Source organism: Delphinapterus leucas, chromosome 9, assembly GCF_059928025.1.
Source record: "Delphinapterus leucas isolate spDelLeu-1000000601 "Yukka" chromosome 9, BTC_Dleu_Yukka2, whole genome shotgun sequence".
Lineage (NCBI taxonomy): Eukaryota > Metazoa > Chordata > Mammalia > Artiodactyla > Monodontidae > Delphinapterus > Delphinapterus leucas.
In genome coordinates this window covers 103,400,816-103,413,705 of record NC_143137.1, presented here as the reverse complement: position 1 = coordinate 103,413,705, position 12,890 = coordinate 103,400,816, and the positions used below count along the sequence as shown (strand labels likewise).

The following is a 12,890-nucleotide window of genomic DNA, read 5'->3' as shown; positions in this document are numbered from 1 at the left end:
TAGTTACAAGTCATATATCTGATAGGGGATTAATATCCAGGATAGATGGAGAGTGCCAACAACTGAAGAAGAAAATCTAGACCACAGTGAGATACTGCTTCATACCTATTAGGACAGGTATTATAAGGAAGGAAGGAAGGAAGGAAAGAAGGATGGAAGGGAGGGAGGGAGGGAGGGAGGAAGGAAGGAAGAAAGGAAAAAGAAAAAGAAAAATTGGACATTACCAAGTATTAGTGTGGATTTGGGAGAAATTGAAACACTTGTGCACAGCTGATGGGAATGCAGTATGGTGCAGCCCCTGCGGAAAAGAGTCTGCCTTGTGGCACGTGTTAACCTTCAAGAAACACTAAGTTGTTTAACATCACCACAATGCTTGATAAAAGACGACAAAGGAGCGAAGTCCAAAGCCCCATGGGGTCCTTCAGTGCACGTGTTGACCAACGAGGAGGCAAGAACACAAAAGTTCCCAAGGGCTTGTTATCGAAGGAAGGATGTTGGTGGCAGAATTCTTCAAAAGGTAGAAGAAGAGGTGACACTGCAGAGTGGAGCCTGACCCAGAGAACACAGGCTCACAGATGCAAGTAAGACCAAAGCTGCTGTAAGGCCACCTCCCCTAATGGGAAAGACCACCTGGCCCCAGGATCCAGTAGAGGGCAAAGCTCAGGCTGACAGAAGACGGACAGAGAGTCTCCTAGGGACACAGAACTTGTATCTCTCCACAACCTGAGGTCACCCCGGGTTTTCACCCGATGCTGAGACGTAAAGGTGCTAAGCAGGGCCTCAAGAGCAGTAAGGCCACAATGGGGCCACAAACCCTACATTCCTAAAATGAAAGCAGGCAGGGCTTCTAGACCATGCAGAAGGCTGCAAACCTTTCTCAAAGTTCTCTCTCATCATAAACAAAAGAGAAACCACTGAATAAAACCCACGGCAACCCAAGTGAATGTCAAAGCAGGACTCTGTGCCCATATTTATAAATGGAATAAAGTATGGGCACATTTACAAATGCCACATATAAGTGAAATACTACTCAGCCATAAAAAAGGATACAGTGGCATTTGCAGCGACATGGATGGACTTGGAGGGTATTATGCTAAGTGAAATGAGTCAGACAGAGAAAGACAAATACTGTGTGATATCTCTTATCTGTGGAATCTAACAAATACAACAAACTAGTGAATATAACAACAGAAGAAGACTCACAGATACAGAGAACAAACTAGTGGCTACCTGTGGGGGAAAGAGGGGCAATACAGGGATGGGGAGAGGGGGAGGTACAACCTACTGGGTGTAAGATAGGCTTAAGGATGTATTGTACAACATGGGGAACATAGCCAATACTTTGTAATAATTGTAAATGGAGTGTAACCTTTATAAATTATATTAAATTTTTTTAAATTAATCTTAAAAAGGGCACAAAATAAACAAAACAGAATGCCACATATAACAACGTAGGGCTAATCACTAAAAATTCTCAGCAAAATTCTCAGACTAAAGTAATAGCATCAGTGATAACAGCCCTTACAAGGAAGGTAAAGTGTCCTTTTCAGAGAATTTCTAGAGAAAAAGAACCTGAAGATAAAGGGAGAGGAAACGCATCGACTTTAGTACACAAAACAAGGCCCTGACCAGCAGCAGGTGTGTGGCCTGGGAGCTGGACAGAGACGTGGGTGGTCAGGCCCCACCCATCTCACTGAACTGGAACCTGCATTTAACAGCATCCTTAGGAGATTCATGGGTATACTGCAGTTTAAGAAGTGCTGTTTTCAGACACTGTTAATATTTAACCTGTGTCCATACTGAAATTTGCCAGTGCCCTCCAGGAAAATAAGTGAAAAACACACATCACTTTTTTTTTTTAATTGAGGTATACTTGATTTACCATATTTTATTAATTTCAGGTGTACAACACAGTGATCAACATTTTTATAGATTATTCTCCACTTATACTTACTATAAAATATTAGCTATATTCCCTGCGTTGTACAATATATCCTTGAAGCTTATTTATATCACTTCTTTATTGCTGGGTGAACGCACGCCATCCCTCTGCTGTGGTTCCCCTTCCTCCAGAGGAGGCCCCGCTTTCAGGCTAAGTGGGGCGGGCCCAGACGAAGGAGGCAGACAGGCTCCTCCAGCATCTGTCCAAGGATGGATGCAGCAGGTCCTCAGCCATCTTGGAGCAGTCTTCAAAACCCTTCCCCAACTTGAGCACGGACCCTCCACTGGGTCTTCCATGGCCACAGGGGCCAAATGTGATTTACAAACAGACCAACAGCCAAGGTGCCACCAGCACCGCACTCCGAAGCCAGCTCCCAGACGCAGCCAAGGAAATTCCATTCAGGAATTCCTTGAACCCTCAATGAAAATGAACAGATAGTGGAAGGCCATTAATTCTATGGAGCGCATTTTTCAGCAGCGAGTACACATCCTGAGCAACCCTCCAGGGCAGTACCCGTGGTCCCTGCTTCACCCTGACGCCCGCTGCACCCCACAAGGAGACCGTACCTCAGCGTACAGTACCCCAAGTTTTAGGTAAGTGTTCTCCTGTGGGTCTTTGCCACCCGATGCTCCGGAGTACCAGAGGAGAGCAAAATCCCCACGAGCCACCTGCATCCCCACCCAACACACGGAGCTCGTGGGTCCCGGCTGAAGAGGGGTCATGACCTGCTCCCTCTGCACACAGGGACAGCCCCGCAGATGACACTGAAGGCCCAGGAGCAGAGACATGCACCAGAGTCAAGGCAGTGGCCTGATCCCCAGGGGGCCACTTCTAACTGCACCTGAAGCTCAGCACCATGGGGCATCATCAAAATCCCTGATCGGTCGCCGGTGGCCTTTCATCCTTACAGAGACCAAAGAGCGAAGGCGCCCACTTCCTGCTCACTCACTGGGAGGGAGACCTTTGGCAGTACAGACAGCAGGACAATAGCCACCTGTGCGCTGTGTGCGGTGCCTCCAGTGAGACCTCTATCAACACCCTGGCAGGGACTCCTGCCACCAACCGACAAATGGCAGCTGATCAAAGGGACAATCCACGTGTTAACAGGTGATCAGATTGTTTTCCGAAGTGGGCGGGCAAGGAAGTCCCACCTGTGTTTGGGACAATTAGTTGGACCCCATCAAGAGGGTGAGATCTCCCCGACATCTGCCTCACTTGACCTTAATGGTACAAGAGGTGTCCCCCAATGAGAGCGTAGGCTCACGAGCAAAGACGCAACATGACCAGATGTGTTTATCCGAGGCTTTGATGCCAGATTACACATGCCATCGAAGTTAAAGGAAGTCCAGCCAGGCACAGACATATATACACTACCAAATGTAGAACAGATAGCTAGTGGGAAGCAGCCACATAGCACAGGGAGATCAGCTGGGTACTTTGTGACCACCTAGAGGGGTGGGATAGGGAGGGAGGGAGATGCAAGAGGGAGGGGATATGGGGATATATGTATATATATAGCTGATTCACTTTGTTATAAAGCAGAAACTAACACACGACTGTAAAGCAATTATACTTCAATAAAGATGTTAAAAAAAAAAAAAAGAAGTCCAGCCAGGTCTTGGCATTCCATTTTCAGCAGAGAAAAAAGTCCCGTTCTCCCAGAAGCCCCATCTGTTCGTTTCCCCAGCTGGTTCCCACACCCACTGCCCTCCACTTGGCTAAGAGATAGTGGACGGGCTTATCTGGGTGCAGTTACTACTTGTTACACATTAAACAATGAAGATTACAAATGGTTACATAACACCGTCCCCTGGCTAACGTCCACAGAGGCCGTGGGATCCTGGATTCCGGCGGCGGCACGGCCTGAGACCGGTCCAGGAGTCGCGCTTCCGAGAACGCGCGCCCCTCGGAGACCCTCCGCCACCAAAAGGCGCAGCGAAGACGGTGCGCCGCTGACCGCCAGGGCCTGTGCAGGTGACCCCGGGCTGGCCCCTCCCGGCCGGGGCGTGGACCAGAGCAGAGCCCACCGTGGGCTGGACTCCGGCGCATCCTGGTGCCAGCCCGCTACAGGTTGTGCCGGAGCCGCCGCACGGGGTCGCTGCACTCCCGCAGCCAGGGCTGGGGTACTAAGGAGTAGGGCGCAGTGCGCAGGGCAGGAGCGCGACCAGGGTCCGCGCGGCTCCGCCCCAGTCAGGAGCCTTCAGAATAGAAAAACGGATCCTGGGGTCCCAAGCACCCCTAGACACAGCCTAATGTGCTCTAACGCAGAGAAGGGTGGAAGACAACCCCGCAAGAGTGGGTACCACCCTGCCTCCCAAACGTGCCCGATGGGACTCACCCCATCACGTGCACACAGGACCCTGCGGCGGAACCCCGGCCCCCCGTCCTAGGACCACACTCCTCCACTTCAAGGGGACGGCACTTTTAAGGAAGGGGCAGCGCACAGCCTGGTCGAGGCTCACTACAGGAATCCCAGGACCAAACTCCATGTGACAAGGTCATGCCCCAAGGCCCCGCATCCCCTGGATCCCTGGTTCTCAAGACAATCCCAAAGAACCCCTTCCTCCCTCCGTTATCCCATCCACAACCCCCCGGGCTACCTGCACCCTGATGGACAAGGACACACTGGCCACTGTCAGATGCCAAAATCCTCCTGACCCACCCGTGAAACCATGCAGAGCCCTGGGTGGGGGGAATCTCAGACCCAACATCAGGCAGACATGTGACTGGGCACCTCCACTCGCTCCCCTCACCTGGGGGACGGGGGTCATGTGCCCACCAAGGCCAGCCAGTTCTGGTTTTCCAGGGTCAGAATCCTCTCACAGCCCTCCCAGCAAGGAAGGGAAGGAAGGGAAAGGCTATTTCTTGAAGCCACAAGTGCAAAGCTACTGGATGTCATGCAGAAAGCGGGGCTCCCTTTAAAACAATACAAAGGAAATAACAGTACTGCGTGTGGAGCAGGCACTGTGCTAGTCACTTTAAATTCATCACACACATACAACTATATATACACAAATGTGAACACAACCCTGAAACAAACGAAGGAAAAAAGAAGGCTTGGAGTAAGTGACTTGCACAAGGCGACCGAGCTAGTAAGGATACCACAGTCCTCCCTCCTGAAGTGCATGGCGGGAAGGGCTGGGATGGTACTTAGAACAGTAAACTTGGATGCTGAACCACGTTCACAGGTACGGGGACTGGGGAGTGGAGGGCTGGGGGGGAGGGCAGTGGCATCGAGGTGCCGTGTTCAGACGCACAGAGAAGCCACCAATGTGCAGCTCCCAGGACAAAGTGGCCAGAGGAGGGGCTCCACGGTGAGCAGGGCCGCGTTATTTTAATGTTTTAAAGTCAATCAAATGAAAGCCGTGGAGGCCAGTTCTGAGAGCAGCTGAGAGCAGGGCATCCAACCCCAAGGGCAAGGCCACAAGCCTGGCCTGGCCTCTCCGGGAGGTGGAGATGCTGCAGAGGGAACCAAGGCAGGGGATGCAACCCTGAGAATCCAGAGGAAATCACAGTGCTCAGAGCTCAGAGATTAACTCTCCTACGGTCCCAGAGCCAGTCACTGGCAGCGGCGACCCAGCTCTCCTTTGGGATCCAGACCTGAGGCCTGTCTGCTGTCCCTCGAGGTGGTGGCTTAGGTGTGCCGGCCTCCCCCACCCCGCTGCTCTCAACCTGGACGTGCGCTCCTCGGCCTGGTCACACGCGCCCTGAAGCCTCTGGGCTGGGAACAGAGGGCCTCCAAAGGGAGTCTTTTAAAAGGCATAAAGGCTGGATGGCGTGTGCTGAACGCCAGGCCAGAAGAGGAGATGGGGCCCCACACAGCACAAGGCCCAAGTGTCAGGAGCAAGGAAGCAAGAGCATTCACAGAAAGTCCAAGGCTCAGCTGGACCCCTCGGTGCCCCGCTCGCACCACCAGCAGGTGGGTTTCTCTCCTGAAGCAGCGACAGGGCTGTGGCCTCCGGTACCACACTGAGCACAGGTGGTCAGTGCTGCTGACTCTGATGGGACGGCTGACGGCTCCAGGGCTCCCAGGCCCACATCGCGGGGATGAAAAGAGGCTTCTTCAGACAGTCTGGCCCCTTCCGAGGAGAAAAGACCCAAGACTGGAGCACCGGGGGCTCCCCACACAACGGGGCAACCAGAGAGCCGTACCCCGAGGCCCACCATCAGCCTCCCAGGGACGCCTTTGAACGTGGACGGCACAGCAGGGCCCCCGACATCTAAGCAAAGCCTAATGGGTCAGACACCACCCCATCAGCCTCGCCTGTCTGGGTCTCTGTCTGGCCACTGCTGGGGCGACCACCGGGGCTCAGGCGCGACAAGCCCCAAGGCCTGGGACGGCCTGCCCACGTGGCCTGCACCCAGCACCTGCAGGCTCGCGCCCAGGGCTCCATGGAGGGAATGGGCACTGACTGGAAGCTCTTCCCCTCCCCCCTGCCGCCCCCAGTGGGGAATCACAATATGGACCACGGGCTCCTCTCACTTGCCCAGGCAGCTGCCCCAGGGCCAGCCCCAGGGCCCCCCCCTTCCCTCACTGCTGCCTCCCTAGCCCTGCACGTCCAAATAAAACATAAAACACACCCGCGAGTTCTTGCCTGCCATAGGCTCTGCTTTCTGGGTACGCCAGACCCAAACCTGCAGGAAAATAAATAATGCAAAAATTGGAGAGAAGAAACTATGTAAGAAAAAAAAAAAAAGGTAACTAATATATCCAGAAAGAGGTTTAAAAAAATAATGCATGTATGAAATCAGATTATTGCACCATTAAAAGAAGAATAATTATTCAGGGTAACGATGCTGTGCTGTAGGCTCACTGACTGTACCAGACGTCCCGCTGTGGTGGAGGATGCTGACAGTGGAGAGGCTTGAGGGCAGGGGGTAAATCTCTCCATTTTCTGCTCAGTTTTGCAGTGGATCTAAAACTGCTCCAAAAAATCAAGTCTAGGGCTTCCCTGGTGGCGCAGTGGTTGAGAGTCCGCCTGCCGATGCAGGGGACGCGGGTTCGTGCCCCGGTCCGGGAGGATCCCACATGCCATGGAGCTGCTGGGCCCGTGAGCCATGGCCGCTGAGCCTGTGCGTCCGGAGCCTGTGCTCCGCAGCGGGAGAGGCCGCAACAGTGAGAGCCCCGCGTACCGCAAAAAATAAATAAATAAATAAATAAATTCTACATACAAATACTAATCAAAAAAGAAATAAAGAGGTCCTTAGAAATTAAAAATGAAAACAGAAATTTAAAATCCAGTAAAAAGGTTAAAAAGTCTAGATGATACACCCCACAACCTAGAAGAACTCAACAGATTCAAATAGGAGACAAGAGGTAATCAGAGAACCAGTCCGGGCAGCTAATACCCACATAAAAGCAACTGAAGAAAAAAAGAAGAGGAAGATGGAAAAAAAAGAAATGAAAGAATTAATTCAAAACCAGGTCCCAGCGCCAAGGATCTGAGCTTCCAGCTTGAAGGGGCTCTTGATGTACCCTGCAGGATAGACGCAGACACCCAACCAGGCGCATCTACAAGGGATTTCTGAATAAAGGCACAAAGAGAAAATCCTACAAGCTTCCAGACATGAAAAAAAAGGAAAAATAAAAAACACTGACGAGTGAAGAGTACAGTAAGGACATTTTCAGACACACAAAAGGACTCAAAAACTGTGCATGCACCTCTTTTTTGGAAGCTATTATGGAATGGTCTCCATCAAATCGTGGGAAGAAACCAGGAAAGAGGAATCATGAGAGGCAAGAAGAGAACAAAGGGCCTGCTCAGGATGATGGAGAAGGAAGAGGCCGGGATAAAGCTGAGCAGGGAGCCTGGAGGGCAGCCAGGCACCTGGGGACGAAAGGCACACAAGGGGCTGCTTCCCAAAGACACAACTGGCTGGATACCTACGGTGTCTGAGAGAATATTTGCACACCTGTGTCAGCCTGGGGTGGAGGTGGGGGTCAAGAGTGATAAGTACCTAAACTACTAAGCAAATGCAAATACAACTCCAGGAGAAAGCAAGGCATCCTGCAGGACAGAGAAAGTGATCACAGCACACTACCTGGCTCCACCAGCAGTGTTTAGGGCTGTTGCCATGGCGTCAGCACTGCGTGCCGGTCCAGCCAATCTCACCATAGAGACAATGGGAGACAGGAAGTACAGGTCAGGATGATGGGACAGAGGTCGGCCTCCTCACCTTCTAAGCAGGGAAGTCAAAGAATCCTACGGGAAGCCGGGGTCTGGGAGGGTGGAGAGGCAGCAAGGAAGACAGCAAGGAACTACAACACATTATACAGACATCTGCTTAGAAACATGGAGGTGAATACAGAAAAGGTCGGCTGATAAGCCTGGTTGCTTCTGGGGCACTGACTCTTTAAACTATGTACATTTATCACTGATTAAAAAAACTAAATTTCCGAAGTCTGCCCTGGGTGTTGAGGGATTAGGAAGCCAGTGACCCTTCAAATGGACAGAACTTGCTTGGGAAGGCCAGAAAAGCAGAAGACGGGGCCCCACCTGGGGAGAGCAGCACACGACAGAGGCTGGCTGTGTCCACTGTGGCCCTGCAGGCCCCGCGGTGGCGAGAAGGGCCAGGACATGCCTGCAGTTAAGGAATGGCCCAACTAGGGAACAAGAAGCTGTCCTGCCTTACCCTTCCTCCACTAGGGAGATGCCACGAAGGTCTCATGCACTCCTTTATCTAGAAACACCCTGGAGCGGTCTCCAGGAGATCTACACAGTTCAGAGGAGCACAGCGGCATTCCAGAAAAAGCAACTTGGAGGCTCTTGGGTAGCATAGTCACAGACTGTGCCGGTCCATCCAGGACATCACCCAGCTCAACCTCCCGGCCCACAGGAAGACTCCTAAGCAGTGTCCTGCATCTAGTGCAGGCACCACCCTTAGGCCCGGGGAGACCTCCCACGCGCATGATGCTACCGTACAAACTCCTGAATTTCAACGTCCCTCAGTTCATAGTAGCTTTTTGGTCACGATGAGTTTCTTGGAGCAGGGAACCCTAAGATGACTATTAGATATGGGGCATAAAAAAAGTCTTTAGATTAAAGGATGTTTGCAACTCATAAAAGGTTGGAAGAAGACACTCCCAGGGATGAAAGTTTCCAAAAAAAAAAACAATAAGGAAACCAAAGGCCCAGCTGGCTGGAGAAGTGAGTCCTCAGAGTCTCTCTCCTCTGAGAAGCATCTCAAGTGTGACCCAGGCTAGCTGAAGGCCCCTCCCTGTTGGCACCCACCTGACAGGGCTCTTCAGGATTCTCTCTTGCAGAGTGAGACACCGGAGAGCTCACAGACAGGGCCAGACAGTAGGCCACCAGGCAGTTCCACGGGCAGCGCAAGGACAATGGAGGGTCCCAGCTGCCCACCTTGCTTTCAGTTGTGGTGACAGTAACACAGTGAAGAAGGGCAAAACACAGCAACCTCTTTCCATGCCAAGTGCTTTTTGAGCCCACATTACAAGGCGAGATTGCAGCTGCTGGGGCCCGAGCCCACTGACCTGGCCCGAAAACCCAGCCGGGCTTCAGGGAGAGGCAGGGCTGCCCAGCACACAGCCCTCGGACAGGGTGCAGGAGCTGCTCCCTGGGGCAAAGTCAGCCCGTCGGGACTGGCAGTCCACGTGCATTTCAGTCCCAGCTGGGCTAAGCGTCTCTGCAGACTCCAGACCCCGGGGTCCTGATGACAGACACCGTGTGTCCCCACGTGCCTACACCTAGCGGTCTGCATGCAGACGCCCGGCGCCGCAGCCGGTCTGAGCCTGTGCCTGCACCTAGCGGTCTCCACGCAGACGCCCGGCACCGCAGCCAGTCTGAGCCCGTGCATCTCAGCCACTGCCCACCTCTCGCTCCTGGTCACAAAGAACCAGTTTTTGACGCCTGCTCTTCCCCGTGGTCTGGTTCAAGTGGTCTGCGGCCAGGCGAGGTCTCCATCCCACCTGTCCGCCTCTGCTCATAGCATTCTACCTGTGGGCAGTTCAAACTGTCGGCTACCCAGCGGCCAGGAGAGGCTTCTCGCTCCCAGCGACTGGCGCTCAAAGCCAGTTTCAGTCAGTGCCACAAGGTTTTGTACAGCTAATGGGTGCAGAGACAAAAATACAAAAAAAGCAGAGTCTCCCTTCCGATTAATAGAGAGACCTTGCACATTCATAGGAAAGCCAACGAGCTGCTCTGAGACAGGCTCAGTGTCACAGAAGCAGTGTCTCTGAGCCCTCCCACGTGCCACATGCCAAGGTACACACGATCCCAAAGGCACCCCACCCTCCCTACAGGTCAGCACCCCTGTGACTCTCATTTTACCAATAAGCTTAGTTAACCTGCTCACCCAGCTAGTAAATGGAAGAACCAGGCGTCCACCCGGGCAAAGCAAAAGGGAACAAGATGTCTTTTTTTTTTTAAAGACAATCAGCTTCAAGAATGTTTTCAGGCACTGCAATTTGTGACCATCAAAACAGTCTTCTAACCTCCCCCCCCCAATCCACATGTAAATTCAATGGTGGAGAAACAGGACCAATGTCCTAGTTTTCCCTGTGGCATCCAGTCATTACCCACCAACTTCATCCCATGCATTCCGGGCAAGACTATGACTTAAGGGGCAGAGAAGCTCTTTCCACCTCAACACCCATCCCTTTCACAGATGGACAAAGGAGCACTTGGGCAAGCAAGGCTTCTCTCATTCTCAAGCCCACCTCTCCCACTGCACGAGCAAAAAAGGGATAGCTTTTTGGCGATGGTATATCCCCAAAGCGGAAAGTCACAAGCACTCACTTCTACCCCTGGGAGGATTTCTGATAACTCTGGGACATGGCTTTTCTCGTTGCCAGCTCAAAAAACAGTCATACCATGCCTTACATTATTAAAGAAAAGCCAGCAGCCTGGCGATTTTAAGCTTCACCTGCTTTCATCTCCTTACACTTAACAAGATCCATGGTCACCAGGAGCACGGACGCTGGACGGAGACGGTGGGGGGACAGACAGCCCCCCAGAAATGTGCCATAAAACACTAACACAAAGTAAACACCAGCCTGAATGGGTGTGATCAGTTATAAACACTAAAGTTAGCACACAGGCCTTGTAGGAGGTTCCCAGATCCCCAAAGCACCAGTTTGCCAAGCCTTGCCAACCAAGTCACTTGATTGCCCTAACGTCTTCCATGATCTCCCATACATCCACAGTTAAGCAAAAAGTAAAGACAGGTGAAATAAATTCTCAACTGGCAGGAAAAGTTTTAGTTAAATTCTGAACATATGACTGATTACTTAAAAGAAAGGCATAGCAAATGTTTTCTCCTTATGGGCCCACACGATTCCACCTTGGTTTAACGGCCTGAGAAACAGACACAGGGATCACACCCCGAGCTGCAAACGGACACGCTTCTCCCCATGAAGCAGGACAGAATTCCCTGCGGTCAGTCTCACAGTTCTGAGAGGCAGGCCAGCCAACCACTGTGCACGGTTCTCTTCCCCTGTGGTTAAGAGTTGGACATAACTCCAAGGAAATAAGTTTCTTAAATTATGTCGCCTTGAAAGCATTAGGTTTTATCAAATATACCAACCTAGAATTTCTAAAGCTGTCAGATGAAGGTGAAGACATGGTAGGTAATCTTTGTTCAAGCAGGAGTCTGGTTTCTATACGTTGTAACGTCTTAGACCAGCCTCACCATCTAAATCACAAGTTCGTGGAATAGCTCTTAGAGTCTGGCTTTGCTCCTCTCTCCCGTTTGAGGGTCAGCGGCCACAGAGATGGTCACTGTAACTGGGCCAGGGCTGCCCCAGGTTCCGATCCTGGCAGCCACCACCCTACAAGCCCTGGACGAGTAGCTGGCATGAACATGCCCATGCCCAGCTCCGCGTTCCTGGACCACAATGAATGGCATTTTGCCCAGTCCAATGCTGCCCCCAAAGCAGTGCCGACCATGGGCAATACGCAATACATGACTTCAGCGGGACACAGCTTTTATTAAAACATGATTTTAATTACAATAAACATAACTACTGTTTCAGACTCATTAGTTCACGGGTATCAAAGTTTCCTACCAAAATAAATGTGGATTTAAGCACAAAAAGTGAGTGGACAAAAGAAGGCATTGATAATAGCCTGGTGATAGGGCAAAAATCTGGAAGGCTGGGAGCCCCGGGAATGGTAACAGAGCCTCCTGGGTTCTCCGGGTGTGTGACCGGCACGGTGACGGGCCGTTTCTCTTTTAGAGGCAGATGCACCTGTACAGAAGGATGAACCTAACAGAGCTTAAAAAAAAAAAAAAAAAAACCCAAAGCTTAGGCTCTGGTGATAACTCTGGCACTTGCTGGCCCCGTGACCCTGGGCATTACAACTAATCTCATGAGCCTCAGTTTCCATGCCTGTAAAATGGGTAGCAGGAGGCTGTTAGAGGATTAAAAGCAGTTAGGGTTTGAACGCGTCTCGCAAAACGCGAAATGCTACAGAAGTATCCCTCGTTACAGTTCTCAATTACGCAAGCAGCTTGCTGCGTGTGTGACTCTCTCTGTCCTCAAATTCTCTTCCTGTAATCCTGGGATTGGCCTGTGTGGTCCTTCTCTTTCAAGGGTCCTCAGTAAAACTCAAATATTATATGCAGTAATCCTAGAGTTCTGATTTTTAACCGAAAAACGCAGTCATCTACCATCATTCCTGGAAACACTTTGGTTTCAGAGCTTTTTCCCTAATAAAATACTACCGTAAAAGACACCACCATCGCCAGAAGTCAGAATTTCTTTTGCTACAGAAACCTAGATCCTATCCATTTTTCCTCCTGGAAAGAACGAAGGGAACTCTAGGTCAACTCTTGTGAAAACCGTCCAGCTTGGTGCTGTAAACCCCAGTCAACGCCTGTTGCCGTGCTAACAACATGTGTTCCTAGTAAAACTCAGCGAAACGTTAGAGAGAGCACCATTTCTGAAACTCGGGGGCTCCAAACGGCTGAATCAGCATTTTCAGAAACA

The 12,890-nt window shown here is 51.3% G+C and overlaps 1 protein-coding gene across 5 annotated transcripts in view; it reads right to left on the bottom strand.

The window, feature by feature from the left end:
- Positions 1-12,890, bottom strand: part of GRB10 (growth factor receptor bound protein 10) — a 197,208-nt gene that overhangs the window by 182,573 nt on the left and 1,745 nt on the right. The window lies entirely within an intron of this gene.